At 37.8% G+C, this 22,488-nt stretch overlaps 1 protein-coding gene across 6 annotated transcripts in view; it reads left to right on the top strand.

The window, feature by feature from the left end:
• The first annotated feature begins 3,393 nt into the window (after positions 1–3,393).
• OTOL1 (otolin 1) overlaps positions 3,394–22,488 on the top strand; it is a 119,803-nt gene continuing 100,708 nt past the window's right edge. Inside the window, exons 1-5 of one of the 6 annotated variants that reach the window (XM_078353906.1) lie at positions 3,394–6,677; positions 6,762–6,814; positions 13,394–13,436; positions 16,507–16,638; positions 22,279–22,323. The gene's annotated coding sequence lies outside the window, so the exon portion shown is untranslated. The other 5 variants (XM_078353909.1, XM_078353907.1, XM_078353908.1 and 2 more) reach the window with 5 other exon arrangements.

Raw genomic sequence — 22,488 nt, 5'->3', positions numbered from 1 at the left:
TCCATTTATTTTTCTAATGTTCTATCCCAACGGAAAATATATTTTCTTCAATATCACATATTCAGAGAGCACAGCATTTCCTCATCTCATTAAAAGATGTTTACTAAAAGCCGTGGTTGATAAAAAAGAATCTTAAGGTTTTGAAAGTAGAAATTAGTTTAAAAAGAAAAAACATCCCCAATTTATGAGAAAGCGAGTGAGAGAGAGATGAATGATAATGACAGAACTCTATATTTGGACTACAGATTGAGGTGAAAGTGGCCACAATTTTGATGATTCAGCAATTTTACTTTGCATTTTGACATGTGATGGCATCTCTGCCGAGAACAAACTTACTTTGTCTGTCCTTACTGAGAGATTAATTGCTTCACTGAAGACTTTTGATTTAGCAACCATCTTCCTTAACTAGTTTTCTTGTCTTGAATCACTTGGAGTAAGACTCTTCAGCTATGATGAATAGCTGTGTAATGAAAAGGAGAGGAAGCCACCCCATCATTTTATATTTCACTGAATGAATTATCACTCACCTCCAGCAAAACGTCTTTCTCTCTTATGTATTATGAAAATTCACAGCTACCCTACAGTAGTGACATTTTGCTGTGGAGAATTTGGCATTTGTTGTGAAGGTATTATTTTAATTCCTGTCAAATTAAACTTTCAGGTCAGGGTTGCTATTAAGGATGAAAAGAGCAACCCAGAATGAAAATAAGAAAAGTAAGAAAATAAGGCAGCAAGACAATTCAGATGTCGAGATTAAACAACAGGAAAAGAGGCCCATGGAAACATAGTGGCAAAGGGAAATAAAATCATGGTCTCTCTTGGATAGTTCCGTTCCAGTCTTTATCTCATCTATAATCTGTACTTTAAATTTATATGATGACTTGGTGAAAGGAATTGGGGAGGTTATGGAAGCATCTCAGAGGCCACATAATAATCACCTAGGAAGTTTTTTCCCAGCTGGACTAGACTTTTTAAAACCAGGCAGCTCACAACATGCCATCATCTGTGTAAGTTAAAATACAATCATGCCACAACTAGCAGCTCAAAGTTTATATTAATTATCTGCTTTTTATTTTGTAAATAGTTGCCATATCTTTCTTCCAGGTGTTTTAAAAACAGCATAATTCATAATTTAAAACATAATTATTGTGACATAATTCATATACCGTATAATTCACTTATTCTTAGGATAAAATTTAGTAGTTTTAAGTACATTCACAGAGTTGTGCAACCATCATCATTATCTAATTCTGCAACATTTTCATGACCTCAGAAAGAAGCCCCACACTTGTTAGCAGGCACTTTCCATTTCTCTACCCCCATTGGCAACCCTAGGCAGCCATTAATCTACTTGCTGTCTCTACAGATTTGCCTATTCTGGACATACTCTATAAATTGAATCATACAATATGCTGCCTTTTGTGACTGTTTTCTTTTACTTAGCATAACATTTTCAAGCTTCATTCATTTTGTAACATGTATCAGTACTTCATTCCTTTTTATTGCTGAATAAGATTCTATTGTGTGGCTGTCCTACATTTTGTTTATCCATTTCATCAATTGATGGACATTTGGGTTGTTTTCTCTTTGGGGTGATTATGAGTAATGTGGCTAAGAACATTTTGTGTGGACATGTTCCCACTGCTCTTAGATATATGAGAAATGGTAGTGGAATGACTGGATCATATAATAATTCTGTGTTTAACTTTTTGAGGCACTGCCAAGTTATTTTTCAAGGTGGTTGCACCATTTTACATTCCTACCCGTAATGTATAAAGTTCCAACTTCTTCACATCCTAACCACCACTTGTTATTGTTTGTGATTTTACCCATTCTGATGGGTGTGAAGTGGTACCTGATTGTGGTTTTGATTTATACTTTTCTAATTAATAATTATATTTAGCATCTTTCCATGTGTTCATAGGCCATTTGTACATCTTTGGAGAAATGTGTATTCCAATTATTTACCCATTTTTAAATTGGGTTGTTCGTCTTTTTATGTTGAGTTATAAGAGATTTTTAAATAAATTCTGGATACAAGTCCCTTGTCAGATATATTATTTGCAAAGCATTTCTCCCATCTTATGGTCTCTTTTCTCACATTCTTGATGGTGTCCTTTGAAACACACAAGTTGTTAATTTTGAAGTCTAACTTATCTCTTTTTACCTTTGGTCTCTTATTAATTTGGTGTTTATGTTAAACACTATTGCTTAACCCAGAATTATAATTATTTACCTCTAGTTTCCTCCTAGGGATTTTAGGGTTTTAGCTCTAACATTTAGATGTGTGATGCATTTTTCAGTTGGCTTGTGCATGGTGTCAGGTAGGCATCCAAATTCATTCTTTTGGATATGGATATCAAATTGTTCCAACACTGTTCATTGTAAACAGTATTCTTTCTCCATTGAATTGTCATAGTACCCTTACCAAAATCAATTGACCATAAATGTAGGGAATTATTTCTGTCTACTCAATTATAGTCCATAGATCTATATCTCTAGCCTTATCAGAGTACCACACTGGTTTGATTTCTATAGCTTAATTCTAATAAGTTGTGAAATTTGGAAGTGTTGGTCCTCCATTTTGTTCTTCTTTTTAAAGATTGTTTTGGCTATTCTTGATTTTTTGCATTTTCATGTAAATTTTAGGATCAGCTTGTCAATGTCTGTGAAAAAGGTAGCAGGAATTTTGATAGGCATTGCTATCCTTTAATACAGATTTAATTTATAGATTAATTGGAGGATTAATCTATAAATTAGGTTATAGATTGTATAGGTTAACACCTTAACAATATTAGGTGTTCTGATCCATGAACGTGGGAAGTCTTTCCATTTATTGGGACCTTCTTTATTATCTTTTTCAACAGTATTTTGTTGTTTTCAGTGTACAAGTCTTACATTTCTTTTGTTAAAAGTTTTTTTAAACCCAAAATGTAAATGAAGCTTAGTGATGTCCAGGAACTAGTCTTGGTCAACCCTGCCTCCCTCCTACCTAGCTTAGTTTCTGGGTTAGTGTCTTGAATTGTGGTTGGCAATTTTTGTGCTTATCAAAATGAGTTCAAAAAATATCTTTCAGAGGGGCGTGGTGGCTCACGCCTGTAATCCCAGCACTTTGGGGGGCCGAGGCAGGTGGATCATGAGGTCAAGAGATCGAGACCATCCTGGTCAACATGGTGAAACCCTGTCTCTACTAAACACACAAAAATTTAGCTGGGCATGGTGGCGTGTGCCTGTAATCCCAGCTACTCGGGAGGCTGAGGCAGGAGAATTGCCTGAACCCAGGAGGCGGAGGTTGCGGTGAGCCGAGATCGCACCATTGCACTCCAGTCTGGGTAACAAGAGCGAAACTCCGTCTCAAAAAAAAAAAAAAAAAAAAATCTTTTATATCTACAGAAAGTTGAAAGTATCATTTTCTCTTTATTACAGCATTCCATTAAGAAAACAGAACATGTGTTAACACCATTTAATAAGAATGGTAACTTATGGATAATCTATTAAGGCCAAGAAGGTTAACAGACATGGCCAAAGATATGCAGTCAATGTCAAATATAAAATTAGAGCACAATTCAACATTTCCCCCAGTGGTGCACTAATTCTAAAAGCCTTTAAGCCAAGAAAGACTTGAGACAGATAAGGGAAAAAAAAGGGGGGGTGGAACTAAGCTATTTTTATTGGCTCATATAAAAATGTATATTGTCATATCATCCACCATTTTTAGGGCAAAAAAAGGGGTTTCAGTTAGGAAATGTATTTTTTTCTTGAACTTCTAAATTAGCTAACTGTTTGAAAAGGAGACTTAAGAATGATCTCCAGGCCACGTATCAATGATATTGACATGAATATACCAGAATCTTGACTTAGTGAAAATTAAGGTCAGACTCCCAAAGATGAAGCTAATGGTGTAGCCAACTTTCTTAACTCACTTTTCCACTTGTGCTTCAAAGGTAGGAATCTCTTTAATGGGTTAACACTCCTAGGATGTGGTCTGTGCTTCAGGATTTAGATTGAACATCTAGTTAGGCAGGTGCTTAATAGAGAAACTCCTGAGGGGATGAAACAGGTGTTAAATTACCATGATTGAAAGGAGGGCAGGGTATGGGTATCTAGCATTTACTGAGAACACTTACCACCAAGAAAGACATTGTCAAAATGAGGCAATCTGGATGAAGAGGAGGGTGCCATACTGGCTAGATATTACTGCTTATGTAGTTTTCATTAACAGGGAGAAATGAGGCCTGTTGAGAATTTCTTGATGATGACAACAAGAGGTACAAGAATAGAGGTGCTTATTATCAAGGGTATCAGACATTGTACCTACAGGAACTGCTGTGGTTGACTGATACCTTTCAGGTCTGAACTGGGTAAATGATGATGACTGCCTGGACTCAAATGAAGGAATTTCCAATTATAAATGGTTAAAAAAGAAATAACTGAATGCTCCCAGAAGTGTTCCTTAAGGCAGCCAGGTTAAAACCTGTGGGAAACGTACGTGGAGGGGCTGAGGACTTCCAAAATGGGAGCAAAACAAAAAAATCTTTCAAATGAGGTGTGAGTTGAACGGATGTTAATTACATATTTATTTTCTTATCAGTTGTCTGAGAGTCAAAGCAACGACTTCATCATTAAATGATGAAGGCCTTGAAATAAACTCTTGGCACATGTGGAGGTAACATTTGTGGTTCCACTATACGCAAAGCATTCTAGAGGTCCATTAAATTTAAATTTGTAATTTTGCTGAGATACAAGTTTGATTTCTGAATTTGATGCGAGAGTTATCAAGTTGATTAGTTAGGAAGTCATCTACCTAGTGAGTAGGAAGTAATCTGAAACTAATTTTTCTTTTTCTTCCTTTTTTTTTTTTTTTAACGGAGCTTTGCTCTGTCACCAGGCTGGAGTGCAGTGGAGCGATCTCGGCTCACTGCAACCTCCGCTTCCAGGATTCAAGCGATTTCCCTGCCTCAGCCTCCCGAGTAACTGGGACTACGGCATGCACCACCATGCCCGGCTAATTTTTTGTATTTTAGTAGAGACAGGGTTTCACCATGATGGCCAGGGTGGTCTCAATCTCCAGACTTTGTGACCTACCCCGCCCCCCGTCGGCCTCCCAAAGTGCTGGGATTACCGGGGTGAGCCACCATGCCCGGCCTTTCCCTTTGTTTTGAATTTGCCAGCAGCTCTAGTAAAAATTAGCTAGGAGGTAACATGAATATTTACAGTTAAACAGTTCAATTACTTGAGCTTTATGTCACCTTAACACTGTCTCCCATTAACATTGATAATTCAGTGTATTTGAAGGAAATAGAGTGGTTTCACAATTTTATTTACAAATTGCTGAGAGGTGGAAAATAGTAGAAAGCAAGGCTTTTGTCATGAAGCTGCATTTCCATAGTAGGTATCCAAATTTAATTCAGGAGAAAATTAAATTTAAATTGGAAGGGCTTAATTTTTTTTATCTTAGTTTCAAGTAGGCGCATAGCTTCTTGAAAGGAATTAGATCATGTTGTTAAGAAAATTGAGACACAATTTTGAGGAATAAATTACCTAGGCATTTTTATCAAATAATTAGTGAGTAATGTTTGATCAATTCCAAGGTTGTGGCTTTTAATTTTCAAGGTGGAAGCTATCTTTCTGCAGTGGCTGTTTGAATGCCACACAATTTAGTGGAGGGTATGCTGAGAAGTCTCTTTGGGAGGTCTTTGGAGGCTGTAAGAGTGACAAGACAAATTTAAGTCCTTCTGAGGACTAAGAATATTTGAAGTTTCAGGAGAACAGACCCAGAATTGTTCTCATGGGATTTAGCAATAAAGGACTTGATTTTGAAGATCAGTTAACAAAAGTTGTGAATTTGGACCCATGGCAGGATCTGATAGTGACCCTGAAGCTGGAAGGAATCTTGGAATACAGCTTCTGCTCTTTGATGGTTATAAGCAGAGCAAGTACAGTACATCAACATTTAGTTCCTCCCTTTGGAGGCATTTGGCTGTCTTTCAGTTTAGAAGCTGCAGAGGCAAGCAGATACTATATTTTCCTTCTCCCTCATCAGTCCTTACTCCCCACAGGAAATTTAAAACATAAATTTGCATTTTATTTATTTATTTATTTTTAAATTCCTATTTGTTTTTAGATTCCAGGGTGCACGTGCAGATTTGCTACAAGGGTATATTGCATGGGGTTCAGATTTGGGCTTCTATTGATACCATGTTCACTCAGATACTGAACATGGTACCCAATAGGCAGTTTTTCAGCCTTTGTCCCCCTCCTTCTCTCCTGTTGGAGTCTCCAGTGCTTGTTTCTCATCTTTACGTCCATGTGAACCCAAGATTTTGTTCCCAGTTATAAGTGAGAACATGTGATATTTGGTTTTCTGTTTTCCCACAAACATTTGAGGGATAAACAAACTAAGAAATGGTAAGCCTGCTTTCTGATTTTGAAATCAGTAACAACAAAGGAAGGAGTAATTAAGAGATGGATCAATAGCTGAAACAGATCAGAGAGCAGATTCATCAGAGATGGATCAATAGCTGAAACAGGATGGAATTTCTGTTTACCTTTGAAAAATGTTCTATATTAAGACAAACATTTTTTAAAATTTAAACATTTTTTTCTTCTTTAGGTTTTCGTTCTTTATGCTGAAACGAGATAACAGCCTGAGGAAAGAGTCATGTTATATATCAATGGTAGTATACTTTATTTGCACCATTTTTTCTGGAGATTTTTCTTTTATACTGTCTTTTTTTTTAATTCAGTTAATGGCTTCACAGGTGGCCACCCATTCCCGGATATATCCCTCCTGCTGTGTGTGCTCCTTCCACAGGTCTGTGAAAAGCATGCTTTTCGTGATTCTCTTACTGTGATCTTTCAGGAAGGGGTAGAGCAAGATTTATTGGACATAGCAGATTTCAAGACAATTTTATCTATTATAACATTTTGAAGTTTTATACTAGACTGAAGCATATAAAAAAGCTGAGGCAATCTTGAGAGAGAACTATTAAATTTTCTAATCAACAACTAAATAAAAGTGAGAATGTGAATTCTTCATTATGGTCACTAAGAGGGAGAGGGAAGAAGGAAAAGAAAGGAGAAAAAAGAATATGGGACATCAAAAGACCAGAAGAGATGAAAACCGATCTTTCTTTTTCAGAATGAAAAGAGGAATAAGAATTTGCTTAGCTAGGGAGAGAGACAGGCTAGAGAATAAGAGATGGGAGTGAGTATTTAGTGGCAAATGAGCTCACGTGATACTCTGCTTTTCAACCATGCTGGTAAACATTACATTCTTATTTGAGCCCTCTTTATGCTTTGGGGTAGGGTTTAGACTTCCTGACCTTCTGCAAAGAGTGGCATGATTATCCTTACCCTCCCTGTAACCTACTAAAAAATCGCTTGCAGTCCTTTTGGTTGACTTGTGTCCACGAGGAAATACTCATTGTCTTTTGAAATGTAAGTCTTCAGTTATATCAAACAGTATTCCTGACTAGATGTGGAAATACCCTTCCCACTCCTATCTACTAAAGTCAATGTTTATATTCTCCAATTTTAGTATTTAACACATGTATGAAGGCTTGTGCTAGGTGTTACAGATTTACTTTCAACTTTATAGCTATGACATTATTTAATTTACATTTAATGCACAGATTACCAGATTGACTTGTTTTGGTTTCAATAGATATTTAGATGTCTAGATTATCTGGATACAGCACCTCTTCAATGTGACGAATAAGACTGATGCTTGCAAAGGAGGCTTCTCACTTGTCTTGCATATCACAGGTGCTCAGTGGTTATTAGTTTTCTTCTTTAATAGTGAAGTTGATATTGAAAGATTTTTAGTAGTAAAATTGCAATCCAAGATTAAATGAGTTAGCTAAAGTTCCAGTTTGCTTTCTTAGTGCATTTCATGTTTGTATACAGAGGGAGCTTTGTTAAGATTCAACTAAAAATAAACATTTAAAGAATTTAGCAATACCAATAATTAATGTATCATATTTGCATCTATGGCTTAACATACTTTTAGTTTCTCCTGCTATTTTTGAAGTGTTCCCTTGGTATTGCTATCAAGTATTTTAGGAACAACACACAGTTGCTTATGATCTGAAGCCAAAACTTGCATCTTTGCAGCCTCATGGGATGCTCAGCAGTAGAACATATTATTTAGGGTAATTCTGGAAAGTTACAAAAATGCTACTATAGCTACAAATTGAGTCTCACTCATTGACTAATTTATCCAGGGGCATTTACTGAGCACTTACGTCCAGCTATGTTGGCTGTGGCATATAGAGGTGGCAAACACAGGCCAACTTCCTCCCTTCATGGAGCTTTTATTTTTGTGGTGGTAAATTAATTAGTTACTGAGTCTTGGCTTCCTTCAAAGCTGTTTTAGATCCCATCATTTTAAGGGATTCATTTGAAACAACAGTCATGTCACATGAAGAATGGCCAGGTAATGTTACCCTGACAGAGAGAGGTCTTGAAGGTTTGTCTTCATCTCTGTCTGGAAGGTTGTCATATTTACATCTCCTAAGAACTTTGTGGGAAAAGTTCTTGTAACATATGCTGGCAAGAGGTTAAGCCAAGAGATTTCAAAGGATTTTTTCATACTAAGGAGCTGGTAACAAACCAAGGGAGGAAAAAAAAATCTCTCTTAAAACAACCTCAGAAAAACAGAAACCCCCTAAAAAAGTGCTGCCTGACTTGGTAAGTGTAGTGAGCTCTAATGAGCAGACAGGCATGGGTTATGTCTATCACACTATTGACCCTTGTTCATCCTTTATCATTTTGTACAAAGAAAGCCTGGAGACTAATGGAAAAACATTATGGAGCTTTTATTGATCTCTGCTTCTGACTGTGAACTGTAGCTAGAGACTTGTTAAGCTAAATGAGCTCAACTGAGACTCAGGCTGTCAACATTTGTGCAGAACCTGTACATTAGCTTCTGGGTCTGCAGATGTTGTCTTCTGATGAAGCATAAACATTGTACATGCACAATTCTGAATTGAACTTTCTGGTAGTTATATGAAAAGAGCCTGCTTTTAATTTTTAAAAATATTTGTAGCACTTTGTTGTTTTTATTTCAAAAGTAAACATGTTAGAATGTATTATTAAAAACTGTGTGTGTGTGTGTGTGTGTGTGTGTGTGTCTGTGTCTGTGTTTACTTAACATTTGGCAGCATGCTTCATTGTCAGTGAATGAAATGGTAATTTGCTGTTTTGTTAAGTGGGCAGGGTTAATTTCACTTTAGTGTCCCTTGTGGTTGGAGATACTGAAGCAGAGTCTTGGTAGGGATTAATATTATGGAGCAGTGGTTCCTAACATGTGGGCCCCAGGCTAGCAGGACTAGCCTCACCTGGGAACTTGATTGAACTCCTCCTGATCCAGGTGGTTCTGATGCATGCTGAAGTTTGAGACCCCTGTGATAGGAACATGAGCCTAAAATCAGTAATTCTCTAGGAGGTAAGAAGATGGAGAGTGTCAGCAGCACCTGGGTTTCTTCTTTTCACAACTCACAGTCTCTTTCCTCCACTCTGCTCCTCCTTCTACTCCCATTATTGCATGGTAGCCATTCCTCTGGGACTCTGACACAGCCCTTGGGGGTGTTGGGGTAAATGACTGCAGTAAATGAGTGACATTTTAAAGCTGATCCATCATCACGGAATTATGTCTTGACCTTGTGACATTCTTAGGATACTTGTTAATAAAGATTTGTACATTTTGCTTGTCTTTTCATCTATTCTGGGTATACTGATGATCTCTTAGGAGTTAGACAGAAGTAAAAGAAGTGCATTGTTTTACAATCTAGTAAGAGCCTCAGGTTGCAGATCTTTCCTAGGAAATTTGAAAATGCTTTTACTCTTTTATGAAATAAAAGTTAGTTTTATTGTATAATGCTCTGCAGTTTGGGTTTATCTGAAGTAAGCCACCCATTCACTGGCGTTGAGAAAAGACTGTGGAATGCTTGTCATGGTCACATGTCTTTTGAATCCAGGTTCACTGAACATATATCCTGTCTCTGCTAAACTGTATACATGATCTTGGGAACTTCCTTTACATTTCTTGGTCAGTTTCTTCATTTGCAAAATCAGGCTAGCAATAATGACTACTTCTTAGCTGTTTAAAGCATTAGGGAGTTATTGAATGTTAAGTGTCTGACTCTTGCTCAGGACTCAATAACTGTTAGATATTACTATTAGTGACTGCTGTGCAATGAGATAAAATTACCTACAACTGTGAGGATAACGAATTAAAACAATAATCAAGACTGAAAAACACATATTTATTGTGTACTTTATAAAAACATTCTGTCAAGATAGAATAAAGCTATGAGGTCAGACAGATACAGGTTTGGAAATTCGGTGTCATATGGCAGGTAACTTAGCTGTTCCTGAGCCTTGGTTTTATCTTCAAAATGGAGATAATTCTGCTTTGGAGGGCTGTTGTGAGCAGAAACAAGAATATTTGGAAGGGGCTGGTGTACTCAATACAAATGGCTATTATACTTTTTATTGCTACTTGCTTTTCTTGAACTAAATTTTAAATAGCAACTCCTCTTTTTTATGGAAATCTAGGGAGTCTGATTTAGAGGAAGTGAGTACATGCTGTAGAATGGCCCATATGCCATTTTGCTATTAGAATATGAGTCATTATTTCTAAACTTAGTATTGCTTTATTTGTATGTTCCTTGCTTTTCTCAGAATCCCTAAGTCAGATCCAAGCATAAACTTTGGATCATAAAAGAAAGCAACTTCAATTAAGTGGATTTTTTGGAGTCACTGCAAGTTACTCATATGAGGCTGTCTGACCAAGCAGTGATGTAAAGAGGACTAATAGTATTTCAGTGAGCAGCTCTGGCATTTTTATGTTTGTACAGAGTGCTTCTCCTTACCAAAGTTTTAAATTTGTATTATCTTTTGTATTGAGGTACAATTTACATATGGTGAAATATGTAGATCTTAATTGTGCATTCCCTCAGTCCTGACAGATACATACACTTCTATTAAGATACAGAATATTTCCAGAAAGTGTCCTCATGTCCCTTCTCAGTCAATCCTTTCTCTTCTCCCATGCAACCACTATTCTGATTCCTATTGCCTTTGGCCAGCTTTTCTTGCTATGGAACTTCGCATAAATGGAATCCTGCAGCCTATTGTGTCTGTACTTTTTTCCTTACCATGATGCTTTTGAGATTCAGCTGTATTATTATATGCATCAGTAATTTGTTTATTGTTGCTGGTGAGTAGTATTCCATTGTATGGGTATACCACAGTTTGTTTATTCATTGTCAGATTAAGAGACATTTGGGAAATTTCTGTTACTTCTTTTGATCATTATTGTAATGTTGTTGGATGATCAGAAGATCTGTCTTATTCTGTAGATTAGGAAGCTGGGATTCAGAGAACAGAGGCAACTCAAGGTAAATGGGGAACTTGAGAAGAGAACCTGATTTCTGGGTCCAGATCCTCTGCTTCCTTTACTTTCTATTTTCTGAGCCTAGGTTATTTTTGGCCCTGACCAGGAGTTCTGCCCTCTCTGACACCAGGATTTGACCTGACCTGTCTTATATTTGATGGAGAAAGACCTAGAATATCAAAATTTAGGAATGTAGCCCTAATCTGGGGTAACCCTTGCCTAAGCCTTAGTTTTTCAGGTGCAGTGAATAGACTTCTGAGGTTGGCTCAAAAGTTGAACAAATAGAGGATCTGGATGACACTGGTTTAGATTATAGAATGCCTGAAGATATTCTAGGAGAACTTCATCTTTCATAGTGGCAAAGGGGAAATAGGATGAACATGGAATAAGATAAGCCTCTCTTAAATCCTAGCTCTGCCACCCATTAGTTGTGTGAGGTTGGGTAACTCAACCTCTCTGGGTCTCTTTCTCCGTCTGTAGAAGAGGTAGTACAATGCTTCCCTCTCAAGTCTTGGCAAGGAAGTTCCTGACACAACTTGTCCTTTCTGTGCTCGATCAAGGTTGGAATTAAGGGAGCATTATAATATGATGATATTGATATTGCTGTGGGATTTTCATTGTATGGAAGAACTAATTCTTCCATTTATCTTTGAAGGCAATTCATTATTTATAGAATCTGAATAAAAATAGAAAAGTTAATTTGTCAATAAAGTCCTCATAAAAATAAAGCAAGGGAGGGGCAAAGAGGAATGTGTTTACTTTAAGATATCTGGAAAAATGAATATAGGTAAATAGGTCCTTTGAAGACACTCTCTTCCTTCTCAGGAAAAAAGCAAACATATTTAGAAGGTTACTCCTTGTTCAGGATGCTGATTAGGCTGCGTGGTTAAATAAGGTCTGTAGGAGAACCAAAAGGAAAAAGGGTCTTAAAGGAACCCCATTCCTGGCCTATTATGGATTTAATGAGGTCTCTGGGTCACAGTTTCTCCATCTGTAATCCTTAAATAGCACTTTTTAATCACATATCTCAGGATTTGATGTGGTGTTCAATTTTCTCATAATATATACATTTGTAAATATTTTGCATATAAAGAAGAATAGCATTTATGTGTATTTTATGTAATTTAAAGCAAAGTATGCTGTCCAAGAAAACCTTTATGAGAAGATTGACATGTGAATGACTTAACAGCAGAATACATGAAATGCTTGTCGTAACAAAGATTGGCAGGAGTCTTAGAAGAACCTAGAGTTGGATGATTAGCTTGGTTCATAAAAGCTTCTAAAGGAAATTTCAAAGACTTAATGACGTCACTGAGCTTTTCCAACCAATACTGAGAGAGGCTGGTATGAAATGATTCAAGGAGTATTTACTGCTCTGCAAAACAGCTTTGCCTTTAATGTTTCCCAAGAAAAGGACATACTTGTAAAGACTTAATGCTTGTCTTAGAGAGGAAAAATGATTTCAACAGTCAGGACATCAGAGTGGGGGAAAGTATTCATGCAGGAAACTGAATGATATACTTTATTTGTGAATTTTCATAATTGGCATTGAAACACCGATACTTTGCTGGCTCAGCTTTTTAATGTATCAGATCCTTTGTGTGTAGGAGGAAAGAAGAATAAATGTGTCTCTGAATGGGAGGTGCTCTCTTTTAATTAAGAAACTTGAGAGAAAAGAGATGACAATAGGCAAAGATGAAATAAGTTAAAAGAAGTAGGCAGAAAATAGAGAAAACTGCATCTCATGCGGTTGACATTTATGTGGCAATTACTTAATTTGGACTTCTTGTTGGAGAACTTTTTTTATCAGAATTTATTTTGTGTATCACTCATAAGTACTGCATAATTTCCATATTTATTTATACTATGGGTCAGCCTCTCCTTCCAGACATAAAGAAGGACACTTTGAATTTCAGGTGACAATGGAGCATGCAATCATAGCAACCATAGGATAAAAGTATGATTATTATTTTTATTTTCCCTGTGTTACAGGTGTGGAAACTGAAGGCAAGAAGTTGCCAAGTTTAGACAATTAGTAAGTAACATATGCCAAAGCTACGGTTATATGCTATACACTATATTGAGCTTCTTGATGGTAGAATCTCCATCTCATACTTTTTTGATACTCACTCAGTGTCTGTAATAGAATGGTTGTTGAATAATCTACAGAATCTAAACATTTTTAAAGGGTCTTTTGCAAAACTGCTAGTATTCTTACATCCTTTCCCCTCCTCCACCCCCATGTACATCATCAAGAGATGGAGATTACTAAGGAAAAATTTGGACTTCCTTTTTGGACATGTTAACTTTGACATTCAAATGTGGATGTTAGTTCAATAATTATATTTATGAAGCCAGAGCTCAGGAGATAAATCAGAGCTGGAGAAATAAATATGGTTGTCATCAATGAATAGAAGCATTTAAAATCATGACTGAGATGAGCACTGTGACTGGGTGGCATATGAGTGGGAGAGGGGAAGCTGGAAATGTGAAGAGGGCTGAACACTTAGCCCTGGGCCGCTATCATTAGCAGCTAAGCAGAGAAGAAAAAAAGTGGGTTGGAAATGGAAAACTAGAGTGAAAAGTCGTTGGCGCTAATAGAATAAGGTGATTTGGGCAGATGAGTGTGGGTAGCTGGGTCAAAATGGTTTCAGAGGTCAGGTTAGATGAGGACAAAGCATTGACTGCTTGGTTTGGTAAGAGTTGATTCATGGGTATGGTGGGGATGAGAGAGGAGCAGAGTGGGTTGGAGAGGGTACAGAGGTGAAGATTAGTCAATTCCTTAGAGTTTTGCTATAAAGGGGAGATGAAGGGTTGGACAAAAGCTGAATGGGGACATGGGGTCAAGAAAGAGTTGTCTTCTTTAAAAATAGATGACATTAAGGCATATTTATGCTCAAGGGAATAATCTGGTGGTGCAGAAGAAACTAAAGATGCAGGAAAGGGACGGGAGAATTGTTGGAATGTTGTCTTTTCGGAGGCAAAGACGCGAGCAGAGCAGGACTTCAGTGTCAGTGGAGAGGGTCCATTGGAGAAGGGACGCTTCTTCCCTTGGTCCAGGAGAGAAGGCAAGATATGTGATGCTGATGAGAAATATTCCTTCCTTACATTCATATTACTAAATTTGCAAGAGTTGATGGATTTTGCATATTACAATTGATATACATTTCTTCCTCTGAATAAATACATATGTACAGTGAAAATATTCAGTCTGAAAGTGCATATAATAATTAGGTAAAATTTAATAGTTTTATGATCAGACCAACATTTTAGGTTGACCTTTAAACAGCTTTCTCTTTCTATGGCTGCTATCTGAGGTTAAAGGAAGAAATTTGCTATAAAAATTAATGTAACAAAATCTTTACTAAAATGGCAAAATGTGAAAAATTTTAAATCAGGCATTATATCTGTTTTTACTTAAAGAAATTAAATCTTTATAGGTATTATAGAAATAATGGTGGCTATAAACAATTGTAGCTTCTGTGAACTGAAAGCCTATCATGTTCCCAGTACTTTTCAAACATTCGTGCTGATCCTCACAGCAAAACAAACAGAGTAGTTTTATTACAGTTTGACAAGTGAGAAAACTGGCAGTGAGGTTCTGCAAGGTTTAATGATTTGCTCAAAGTCACCCAGCTGGTAAGGTGATTTTTTGTTTGTTTTTGAGACGGAGTTTCGTTCTTGTTACCCAGGCTGGAGTGCAATGGCGCAATCTCGGCTCACCGCAACCTCTGCCTCCTGGGTTCAGGCAATTCTCCTGCCTCAGCCTCCTGAGTAGCTGGGATTACAGGCACATGCCACCATGCCCAGCTAATTTTTTGTATTTTTAGTAGGACGGGGTTTCACCATGTTGACCAGGATGATCTCGATCTGTTGACCTCGTGATCCACCTGCTTCGGCCTCCCAAAGTGCTGATGTTTAAATTAAAACTTATTCTAGATCCAGAATTGCTTTTCCAAATGCACTATCCTGATATATAAATGTTGTGATGTAAATAATGTCCCTATTTAATGTGTGAAAAATTTTTTGCTCAAAAAGGTGAAGTTGCTCAAATATGTATAGAATTGTATTTATTTGCACAAAATACTCATTTTTTTCTGGTCTAGTGTAAATTCAGCTAAAAGGAAAGAAGGAGGGAAAGAGAGAAGAAAGGAGGGAAGGAGAAGAGGGAGGCTAAGACAGTGTCATTTGTCTGATTTATAGGGATAGCAAAGTCAGTGACTACTGGTGTGTCTTTTCACCCTATTACATATGCAAAGGGTGACCATGTATTTTCTATTTCTAGTCTGACTTGATTTTTAAGTTAATTTGATCATTGTGATTTCACAACATTTGCGGGATCTTTATATTTTAAAATGTGGTCAAAACTTATATGTTTTCTGTGTTCTGTCAACTAGTGAGATGAGTATTTGTTGAGCTGTGTTTCTGCTTCTCTGCCTCAGGGCCTGTGTATCAGTTCATTCTCATGCTGCTACAAAGAATTGCCTGAGACTGGGTAATTTATGAAAAAAAAAAAAAAAGGAAGTTTAAGTGACTCACAGTTCTGCATGGCTGTGGAGTCCTCAGGAAACTTACAATCATGGTGGAAGAGGAAGCAAAAACATCCTTCTTCACATGGTAGCAGGACAGAGATGTGCAGAACAGAGCCAGTAAAGCCCCTTATAAAACTATCAGATCTTGTGGAAACTCACTCACTATCATGAGAACAGCATGGGGAACCCCCCTATTCTGCGATCTAATCTCCTCCCATGAGGTCTCTCCCCCAATATGTGGGGATTACAATTTGTATTACAATTCAAGATGAGATTTGGAGTGGGAGCACAGCCTAAGCATATCAGCCTGAGTGCTTCCCACCCCACTACCTTGGTTATAAAAGGTCAACCTCCTCACCTGGTCATTGGCAGCTGAGAGCTCAGTCACATTTCACACCAGAAGCCTCCTGTCTGGACTTCGTCTTCCACAGCTCTTTTCTGCTGGATGTCCACCATACTTCCTGGCTGTGTAGCACTCACGGACCTTCTTGGCTATGTTTGGAGACTTTTCAGTTTATGGGTCCCACATTTGCAAGGCAGAATTCAGAAAACTTTCTTCCGCTTTCTTTACAGCTACTCACTCTGTCTCACGACAGCTGGATCAGAAGTGGGCAACTGAAGGAGTCTGGATCCAGGAGGAGTTCAAGTTGCTAGAAAGGGTGGTGACCAAGACTCCCTATTCTTAGGGGTGGCAGTGATTGCAGTGTAAGGCTCCTGGCACAGAAATGGCTTTGAGGGTATGGTGGTGGCAGTGGGGGTAATTCCCTTTTCAGGCCAGTTCTGTGGCGTAGTTTTTCTGTGAGTGTTTTTCCTAGCAGTTCAGTCTTGAACCTGCTGTTCCCACTCTTCTAATAATTTTGTGAGTGATCTAATGTCCTGAAAAACTGTTGTATCCAAAGAAGACCATCACCAGAGGTACCCCTCCAATCTTTCTTCTACAATGAAGCGAGAACAGCCTCTTAGGAACATAAGTCTGACCCTGTGCCACCTAACAACCACAATTTATTGTCTTAACACTGTTCTCAGAATATCGCATTTTATAGAACAGAGCGTTCTATCTTTTGAAACGCAGTTATTTTGTGAACTACCAGGAAAGAAAATGCTGCTAAATCGCATCTTTGATTGTAGCAGGTACCCTGATTTCAGAGTTGTTGAAATGAGGTGGTGGGGGGGAGTGTCTTAGAGTTGGGAAATGTAGTGACATCTCCAATCTTTGATGTGGCCTTCTAAAGCTGGTAATTGATGTGAGTGGCTCCTCCCTCTTCTCTTGTGCCCTTTTACTCTTTGCCCTTTCACTAACTCTCACAAGGGTCTTTTCTCCCTCCCTGGAAATGTTATGCTTTCTTACCTGTGCTCTCTGTTTCTCTTGCCCACTTCTTAAGATAATTACTATTCATTTTTAATGCCTTAGCTTAAATGTCGTTTCCTTAGAGAAGTCCTCCCCAAAGCCTCGCTTTCTTCATTCCTCTAATATTAGTACAGTACTTAGTATTTGTTGAGCACTTACTATGTGCTACACTCAGTGCTAAGCACATTATGTATATTGCCTCATTTAATCCTCACTACAAACTTGTGAGATAGATGCTTCATAAGAGAAAACTGAAGCTTAGAACTGTGCAGTTACCTGCCCAACATTTCACAACCAGAAAACAAGGAGCACAAGCCAAGATGCACCCATGTCGGGCTTGTCATGCTGCTGGCTACCTCTCTATTTACTCACATGTGATAAGCAAGTCTGTGATGTAATCTCAGATTGTGCAATTGAAATTATTTATCTATTTGTATAAAACAATGATCTGCTAAGGATGTTAAATTCCATAAGACAGTGACAGTAGATCTTGACCACTCTGGCACATATTAAGTGCTCAAGTTAATCTTTATTTTTTAAAGTTTAATTGTGGAAATTTAAAAATGTATGTAAAACTAAAAATAACAGTATCACAAGCCCTCACATCTTATGTTCCAGCTTTACCAAATATCAATTCCTGGCCAATCTTGTTTCATCTCTGTCCCCACCTCCTCTCCCTTGCTACTAGATTTTTTTGAAGCAAATCCAAAAGATCATATTATGTCACCCATTAGTATTTCTAAAAGGTAAAGATTATGTTTAGGGATATAACTTTAATACAATTACCACATATTTAAAAATTAACAATAATTCTTTGGTCCATATTCCAATCAGCCCAAATATTTCATGAATAACTTTTAAAATCAGCTCACTCCAATCCAAGCAAAGGCTGCACATTGTAGCTGGTTGAATAGTTTCTGAAATCTCTCTAATTTATAGTTTCTGCAGCCTTGTTTTTCCACCATCTTGCAATTCATTTGTTATTTGTCCTGTAGACTTTTCAGACTCTGGATTTTGCTGATTATATCATGGTGCTTTTGGTTTAACATGTTTCTTTGACATGGTGTTTCTTGAAAATTGTTGATACTTTATCTAATTCAGCAGTATGAAAGCAGGCCCATATACCATACAGCTCAGTATTTTAAAGTTATAAAGCTCTGTTCAGACACATGACCATTCCCAGAGCTGAAAGAGTCATGTGCTCCTGGGGAAGAATTAATGCCCCAGTGGTCATGGTCACCAAGATCTGCTGGGGAACAACAGGGTAAAGTCAGGGACTAGTTTCTGACAAAACGGACTTTAAACTAACAAAGATAAAAAAAGACAAGGGCATTACATAATGGTAAAGGGAACAATTCAACAAGAAGAGCTAACTATCTTAAACATATATGCACCCAATACAGGAGAGCCCAGATTATGAAAAAAGTTCCTAGAGGCCTACAAAGAGACTTAGACTCCCACACAGTAATAGTGGGAGAATTTAACACTCCACTCTCAATGTTAGACAGATCATTGAGACAATTAACAAGCATATTCAGGACTTGAACTCAGCTTTTGATCAAGTAGATAGATATGATAGATATCTACAGAACTCTCCACCCAAAAACAAGAGAATGTACATTCTCCTCAGTGCCGCATGGCATTTACTCTAAAATCAATCATACAAATGGAAGTAAAACACTCCTCAGCAAATGCAAAATAACTTAAATAATAATTAACAGTATCTCAGACCACAGCACAGTCAAATTAGAACTCAAGATTAAGAAATTCACTCAAAAGCACACAACTTGCTCCTGAATGACTCTTTTGGGAAATAATGAAATTAAGGGAGAAACCAAATAAATATTTGAAATGAATGAAAACAAAGAGACAATGTACCAGAATTTCTGGGATGCAGCTAACACATTGTTAAGAGAGAAATTCATAGCACAAACCTCCTCATCAAAAAGCTAGAAAGATCTCAAATCAACTAAACACCTCCAAACACAAATAAACACTAACATCATGACTAAAAGAACTGGAAAACCAAGAGCAAACAAACCCCAAAGCTAGCAAAAGACAAAAAATAACCAAAATCAGAATGGAACTGAATGAGATAAAAACAAAAAAGTCTTCAAAAAATAAATAAACCCAGGAGCTGTCTTTTTGAAAAAAAATTAATAAAATAGACCACTAGCTAGAATAATAAAGAAGAAAAGAAAGAAGAGTCAAATAGACACGATAGAAAATGATAAAGTGGGGGAGAAGGATCCAAGATGGCCGAATGGGAACATCTCCAGAGTGCAGTTCCCAGTAAGAACAACACAGAGGGTGAGTGCCCACCACATTTCAAAACAAATTTTCACTGCCCACAGACCAGGAGAATCCCAGGCCAAAAAGCACCAGGAGTTTTCAGCATGGTGGTTTTAGCCAGTGCTGGGTTGGCACACAGAAACTCATACAAATCTGAGAGGCCATTTCAACTGGTGCCTGGAATGCCTGGGAGACAGAGATGCCCATTCAACTGAAAGGGAGGGGGCAGAGGCAGGGAGCCAGGTGACCTGATTCAGTGGGTAACACCCCCACAAAACAAGCAGTCTGAAATGGTCTGGATTGAGAGTTTTGCAGCAAGTGCAGCTGAACCCAGGAAAGTCCAGCCCAGTGGAGGGAAGGGCAACCACCACTACTGAGGCAGTCTGCCACTACCAAGGCAGTTCACACAGCAGCTGGGCAGAGCCTGTAGCAGCTCAGCAATGCCCCTGCTGGCAGACTGTGACTACTCAGTGTGGGGCAGGGCATCTGTGAAAAAAGGCAGCAGCACAACAGGAACTTATAAACAAAACTGACCTTTCTAGGACAGAGCACCTGGGAAAAGAGGCGGTTATGAGTTCTGCTGCAGCAGACTTAAAAGTACCTGCCCCACAGCGCTGCATGGAACAGCAGAGCTCCCAGCACAGCACTTGAGCTCTTATAAGGGACAGATTTGTCACCTCAAGCATCCCCCAACACCTATATTCCCAAAGAGACACCTCATAAAGGAGAGCTCAGGCCAACATCTGGCAGGTACCCTTCTAGGATGAAGATAACAGAAGAAGAAACTGGCAGCAACACTTACAGTTCTGCAGCCCTTGCGGGTGATCCCCAGGCAAGCAGGCCTGGAGTGGACCTCCAGCAGTCCTGCAGCAGAGGGGCCTGTTTGAAAGAAAACTAAGAAACAGAAAGAAATAACTTCATTATCAACAAAAAGGACGTCCACTCAGAGACACCATCCGAAAGTCACCAACTACAATGACCACAGATAAATAAAGCCACTAAGATGGGAAGAAACCAGCGCATAAAGGACAAAAATGCCAAAAACCAGAATGCCTCTCCTACTCCAAAGGATCAAACTCCTCACCAGCTAGGAATCAAAGATAGATGGAGAATGAATCTGATGAATTTACAGAAACAGGCTTCAGAAGGTGGGTTGTAAACTTCTCAGAGCTAAACAAACATGTGCTAACCCAATGCAAAGAAACTAAGAACCTAGAAAAAAGGTCAGATGAGATGCTAACTAAAATAAACAGCTTAGGGAAGAATATAAATGATTTGATGGAATTGAAAAACTCAGCACGAGAACTTTGAGAAGCATACACAAGTTTCAACAGCCGAATTGACCAAGCAGAAGAAAGGATATCAGAGATTGAAGATCAACTCAGTGAAATAAAATGAGAAGGCAAGAATAGAGAAAAAAGAGTGAAAAGAAAGGAACAAAGCCTCCAAGAAATATGGGGTTATGTGAAAATACCTAATCTACATTTGAAAGGTGTACCTGAATGTTACAGAGAGGATGAATCCAAGCTGGAAAACACTCTTCAGGATATTATCCAGGAGAACTTCACCAACCTAGCAAACCAGGCCACCATTTAAGTTCCGGAAATACAGAGAACACTACAAAGATATTCCTCAAGAAGAGGAACCCAAGGCACATAATTGTTAGATTCACCAGGGTTGAAATGAAGGAAAACGTGCTAAGGGCAGCAGAGGTTGCAGTGAGCTGAGATCGTGCCACTGCACTCCAGCCTGGGTGACAGAGTGAGATTCCATCTCAAAAACAACAAAAACAAAAACAAAATAGAATGCAACACAAAGCTAAATATAATTTAATTTCTGTGAATTAATATGAAAAACATATGTAAACAAAATAAAAATATCCATTTGTGAGAACATGAACAGATAACATAATAAATATGTTAGAATGACTGCCTAGTGACCAGAGAAAGGGGAGAAAGTGGAGTATGAGAATAAAAGAGATACCAATCAATCAACTAAGAAAGGGAGCTGGGTCAGCTCCCTTAGGCTTTTGAAGAGATAGCAGTAAGTTGCCAAGGCAGCAGAAAAAGATGTGGAAAATCTTGGGTTGCCTCCATTTCTCAGTATTCCCTTATCATCACATCTTATAATGCCTAACTCATCTATTCTCCATGAAAGCTGGCCCACAAAAATGTAATTAGTTAGAAGCAATCTTCTGATAGTACTTCATTTCCTGCCCAATTTCATGTGAAAATATCTTTTCCCCTGCATCTGGAGCTTTGATGCTTTCCCGATATTCTGGCCAAACCTGACAATTCTTTGGTGATCTAAATGCTGATATAGAGTTGATAACATTATTTCTTATTACAAAGAAATTATGGAAAGCAAGCTCACATTTATATTGACAGTGAAGAAATCCCTTGTTTTGTACAGGGTCTATCTTCATACTTGTATATATGTGGAGCTGCTTTCTGAGAGTGAGGATGGAATGTCTGTCCTTAACATTCATTCTGGAATTGGAGTTCCAGCGCTACTGAAGTTATAGGAAGTAGAGCTAAATTACACTAAATGGAAAAATAGCACAAATAATGAGAAGAAGGAGCATAAGAGATTTAGTCAGGAGGTGAATTGTTTAATGAAAATCGCCCTTTCTGTAATTTATAATAATGGGAGTTTAACAGACAATTTCTGTCTCAAGACAATAATTAGAATATTTTATTTTACAGGCTTCAAAATTTAAAGGAGGTGTCAAAATGGAGGGTAGGGAAAAGGTAAGCCATGTTAACAATATTTAGTATGATTTATGGGTGTTTTAAAAATTTTCTGTTATAGTAACTAATTAGGTATTTTAGATATAAGAGTTCCAGATACTTTTCTTGACTTATCTTGATTTATATGATTAATTCTTCAGATTCACTAGGATTGCAGTTTCTTTA

The sequence above is a fragment of the Callithrix jacchus genome, chromosome 17 (assembly GCF_049354715.1).
Source record: "Callithrix jacchus isolate 240 chromosome 17, calJac240_pri, whole genome shotgun sequence".
Taxonomy (NCBI): Eukaryota; Metazoa; Chordata; class Mammalia; order Primates; family Cebidae; genus Callithrix; species Callithrix jacchus.
This window is presented reverse-complemented; position numbering and strand designations above follow the sequence as displayed.